Source organism: Triticum dicoccoides, chromosome 2A (assembly GCF_002162155.2).
Source record: "Triticum dicoccoides isolate Atlit2015 ecotype Zavitan chromosome 2A, WEW_v2.0, whole genome shotgun sequence".
NCBI lineage: Eukaryota > Viridiplantae > Streptophyta > Magnoliopsida > Poales > Poaceae > Triticum > Triticum dicoccoides.
In genome coordinates, this window is record NC_041382.1 from 20,014,666 (window position 1) to 20,020,434 (window position 5,769).

Genomic DNA, 5,769 nt, shown 5'->3' on the forward strand with positions numbered 1-5,769 from the left:
GGCAATACCCAACGTATCTCTACTCCTAATGGACGAATTGGTTAAATAGTCCCCCCCACTTTCAACCGGTTTATTTTCAACCGGTTTTTCTTCGTCCCACCTCCCACCAACCCCTCCCACCGGTTTTTCTCTTTTCTCGTCTGACCGGCAATACCCAACGTATTTATGGTAATCAATCATAATTAATCCACGTATAGTAATAAATCAATCCAGGTATGGTAAGGTCATAACTCAGGAAATTTTGAATATGGCAATTATATGGTAATAAATTTAAATTACCCCAAAGGCTATCAATCCAGGTATGGTAAGGCCATAACTCGGGAAATATCGAATATGGTAATAAATTTAAATTACCACTAGGTATGGTAAGGCTATCCACGTATAGTAATAAATCATAATTAATCCACGTATAGTAATAAATCAATCCATGTATGGTAAGGTCATAACTCAGGAAATTTTGAATATGGTAATTATATGGTAATAAATTTAAATTACCCCAAAGGCTATCAATCCAGGTATGGTAAGGCCATAACTCGGGAAATATCGAATATGGCAATAAATTTAAATTATCACCAGGTATGGTAAGGCTATCGATCCAGGTATGGCACGCCCTCACCTGATCACCTATCACAATCTCCAGCCCCACGCACGCACCAAAGAACCCACCCGGCACCAAACGCAACTCCTCTCGACCCCCTCGAGTAAACGCCGCCACCGTCGTAAGATCTTCCTGACACAGACGCCGTCGCCGCCTCCTTCCCACCTACGGTGTCCCCCACGTCCATGGTGACGGCGCTCGCGTCCTACACTGACCCTCCGCCTCATATAGGTTGGTCGTTGATGGAGTGGGATGTGCCGCTGCAGTTTGGGGAGGCGCAATCACGATCTGGTTGGGATCTCAGTGTGGACTCGTTCTCTACGATGAAGGATGGCGCTGCCTCCCTGGCAAATGGGATCGGAGGAAGGGGCTCTACGTCATGAATGTCGGCGAGGCAGCGGCCGAAGGCGAGCCCGACGGTGAGCACGGGTGTTCGTCCCATGAAATAGGCGGCCACGGAGGGCGGATCTGAGGCCACCCCAATCGCCGGTGGCCCTTCCTCCCATCGCTCATTGCCTCCATTCTCTCTCTCCTCTAAATCTTTGTCGCCCCTGCCTGATTCTGGCCGACGCCATCCGGCTCTCGCATCGACCACCACCAGCACGGCTGCGGACGAGGCGCAACCGCAGACGCCGCCGCCGCCATCCTCATCCACCTCCTCCACCATCCTTCCCAGCCGTCGTCGGGGGCACCCGCCATCTGCGCTCTAGCCCACCCACTCCCTCCTATCCCCTCCCCCTGCCTGCCAGCCCCGTGATCCATCGCACAGATGGCAGGTACTACAGCGACCTCCTCCCCAGCGGATCCGGCCTCCTCCGATGGAGATCCATCCTGGGCACCGCGTTATTCTCATGCGTGCACGTCTATATCAACGTCTCATTCCACCTCACCTCACCTGAGCCTTTACCTTCCCACCTCTGCTTCAGATCCACATCACTTTGCAAGGTATGTGCTTGATTGTTTCGAACTGGATCGATGGATTATGCAAGGTACTTTGGGTGTCGTCATTGACGACAATTGTCACGCCATGCTACCATCGGAGGGGTCCCTCATCGATGATTAGGGTCTTCCGAACTGCACGAGCTCCATTGAGAAGGATGTTTTTAATTCTGGTTTTGCCTACATGCTTTCTTTGCCTGTATCTACTTAGCTAATGTCTTCTTATAGATAGTAGCTGCTGAAGTGGTGATCAAAGTTGTTCACTATAAGGAAACAACCATGATAACAAAAGTGTATATTCCCTGACCTTTGACCTGAAGTACTTTTTCATTAGAAACTTGCAACAGCCAGGCATTGAAATTAGCAACAGCTTCGTACGTACTGAACTAATTTGCAGCAACACGTACTGAACTAAGTTAGGTTATGCTCATCGTTCCAACATGCTTAGTGATAACCACCTAGCAAGCTGATAAAACATGAAAAAATTGAAGTGCTACTGCTAATCGTACTATTCTGAATGTGAAAATCTATTTAATTGGCTCTTCTCTAATTGTACACTTGCATAAACCTCAGATCTTGCAAATTACAGTATAACCATAAAAGTCATGCTTTGACTCCTATAGGGCATTTTGCACTTTAATATGACTAATAATTTGCCTTAATATCACAGATTGTATTACTACCTTTCTAAGTGAATGACATTTAAGAAGGTCATTAAATAAAACCAAGAAATCCTTCTGGTATTGGAGTGTAGGAAAGTTGAGACTATAAAACCAAAAGGTTATATTTACGTTTATTAGAGAAGGTTCTTTACTTTTTATAGGAAAACACAAAATGTTGCGATGTAGAGTCTAGGTGGTGGGCCTCCTTGATCCACTTGTTGGATGAGGGCGACTCCGGTCCTGGCACCCATAGTGCCAGTGATCCAAAAATCATAGGGCCTGGATATAGCTCTAGCAGACGTATGCGGCTTGCGCATCGAGCTTGGTCGTCTCGAGCATGGAGATAGGCGAGTTGTAGACCAAGAGCTGGTACAGAGATAGGCGAGTTGTAGACAAGAGCTGGTGGGCAGCAAGAAACGCATGCACACCAAAGAACAAATCTGAGTCGCATGCCTACTTCTATTGGTTTCTACAAAGAGCGGCTAGCTTAGATCTTAGACCAGTCGGTCACTGTCGAGGTCGCCAAGGTGATCTTACAGCACCGCCGTGGGGATTTCTCATGATTTTATGTAGGCAAGCCGCAAGCGGTGGTGGTGATTGGTTGGGTGGTGTCGCTGCCTTGGGAAGAGACGAAGTGATGGTAAAAGTAAGCAGGATCCGATGATTCTTCCGTGGGGATAGCCAAAGTCAAGATGTCGACTACAGACTCGTCGCAGACTTGCAGTGAACCTGGATGCGGCAAGCCTGATTTGTGGATCGATGGCGGGTCTTGACTTTGTTAGGCCGGGATTGGATGGTTGCGGAGGGTGGTGTGCTTGATTGGGTTTCCATGGAAGAATGTGGCCTCCTCGTGGATCTGGTCATGCCCATCCTAGAGAACATTGTGTCCCTAGCTCCCTCGAGGAGCAAGGACAGTGCAAGCGGCAGCAGGGGGTAGGGGTAGATGTGGGGAGGGATGTCGGTGGCTGCTCGAGGTCATCATGATGAAACCCTTGACGTCCCATCTTTATCAATGGAAGTGGAAGAGCACGAAGTCGAGATTGGATAGGAGTTTGAGTTCTTTTTGGCACCGATCGGTTCCCCACTTTAGAGATGTATTTTTTTGCGTGCGAGCAAACAGTGGGTTGATTCTAAAAGGGATAGGCACTTTTCAACAGAAGTGCATGACGGACCAAAAATATGACCTCATTTTATTTGTTTGATAGATATCGTATTATTCGTTGTTGTTCGTTCGGTGAAATTTCCTAATATTTGATTGTTGTGTTTCTAATTAGAGCACCCCATAATCACCCAATATGAGGGGATGATAAATGAAAGATACTGATTATAAATTTTAAAGAGCCCGTGGCAACACACGGGCATTATACTAGTATTCTTAAGATCTAGTACTAGACATTGAAGTCTCTTTTTTTTCATCAAGTTTGGATGCATTTAGTTATGTAAGTTCACATGTAAGAACTTTGTACTCCTTCCATTCCAAAATATAATGCGCCCGCGCTTCCCTAGGTCGAACTTTGACCATAAATTTAACAAACGAGACCAACTGTGACGGGAGAAAAAGTTACATAATTAAAAACTTCTATCGAATACGAATTCACTGATATAACTTTTGCTCCCGCCGCAATCGGTCTTGCTAGTTAAATTTACAGTCAAAGTTGAAGCACGGGGATAGAGGAAGCACTACATTGTAGAATGGAAGAAGTATTATAAAAGTAACAGACAACTAATTAAGATGTTTCTCGCGCATTTGCGCATGTCACTATGCTAGTTATTATTAAATAAAATGTACATTTGATTTTAATGTGTGTACCAAAGTATATATGGTTCCGAAGGTGGCAAGTACACTATGGGATGGGGGCGGATGCCCCCCCCCCCTGTTTTGACCTTCACATAGGTTTGCTAGTGGTACACTTGTTTTACTCCGTTAACACTGCACTAACATCGATCACGATAACCCGTATTCAACGTGCACCATATGCATATACAAATTCCACATTGTGTTTCATGCATATACAAATTCCACATTGTGTTTCATGCGGGCACTTCTTCCATGAGCAGTGCATGACAAAGATGGTGGCAGGAATCATTCTCTGTTCCTCATTGTACAAACAATTACTCGGGTAGTCATGTCATGACCATTGGATGCTTGATTGTTGTCACATGTTGTGAGGGCATATCCAATAGCTTTGGATGTATCATTTAACCATATCATCAATAGACAGTATTATGAACACTATTGACATGTTTGGATGATGTCCACGTCAAATTTTGTCTGGCTTGGAGCCTGCCTGAAAGTTGCCCGAGGAGTGTTTAGTTACTGTCCTGGGAAAGTAGCAGCTAGCCTTCCCTGGTGGCCTCACAATTTTCTTAGCATGGAGTGCGACCTAGGCATATTGCTTAGCCTGGGCGAGGCGTTTAGAAAAGGACGCCTGGCTAGCTGCCTGGTGGTAATGAGCCGATGTTTCCAAGTATTTTTGCAGTTACAAGGCTTCAATGATGATACTATATTATTTTTAATGCTACCCCAGGCCAGGACAACAACAAAACACATGTACGCCATGTCAGCCTCACCAGGCACAAAACAAAGAAGTACCAGGCTCAAACCATGCAGCCTCTTTTCCGAGGCATGAAGCCTAGGCCACTAACCAAACAGACACTTTGTATGATGAACTGTCCTTTCATATATCTATGCTAGTACATATACCCGTGTGTTGCAATGCTTTTTTTACAAAACCTACTATGTGTGCTACTATGCGCCCGCTACTTCTTATATCCAACTCTTATGTACGTCACTTGTATGGTCACCATGCAATAATTCAACAAACAAACCACCTTGCAACAATGCAAGAAGCATCTAGGAAGGATGTGGAAAGAGCATTTGGAGTGCTCCAAACTTGTTAGGGAATTGTTCATGAAAATGCAATGATGTGGGAATCAGAAATTTTGTGGCATCTGATGATATGTTGTATCATTTTGCACAAATATGATTGTCAAGGACGAGGGTGGCGGGCAGCCCGAACCCATGATTTTGAGAACCTTGGGGAACAAGTCCACACCCCAAAACAACAAGATGTCGATCAGCTTATCTTTTTTTTTTGCAGATGAATCGGAATCTTTGAAATTATCAGGTACACACGCAACTACTCGGTGTCTTGTGGAGCATATGTGAGACCCACAATGGATGCCAAATAGCTAATGTTTGAATTGTGCACTTACAATAATTTTTATATTCGAACTATGCATTTTCGCTATCAACAAATGATATTTACGTGTGATATTCACGTGTATAATGGACGTGCATGGATTTACGGGTCTAGTTTTGAGTAGTGTGGTTGGCTGACATATCATATGAGTCGTCTGGCGCTATCCGCGGTCACGCCCAAGGGTGGCAGCGTGTGTTCATGAACGTTTAAGACGATGCCGGATTTGTAAAGTCCGGGTGGTAGATGCTCTTACTTGATTGTCAGCATTGAAGCATGGGTGCTGCTCCAATGAGCTCATGTTCCTCGATCACACCATGGCATTTTCTTTCCAGCACGCGATGGTTACTCTGGTGCGTGCAGGATTCTG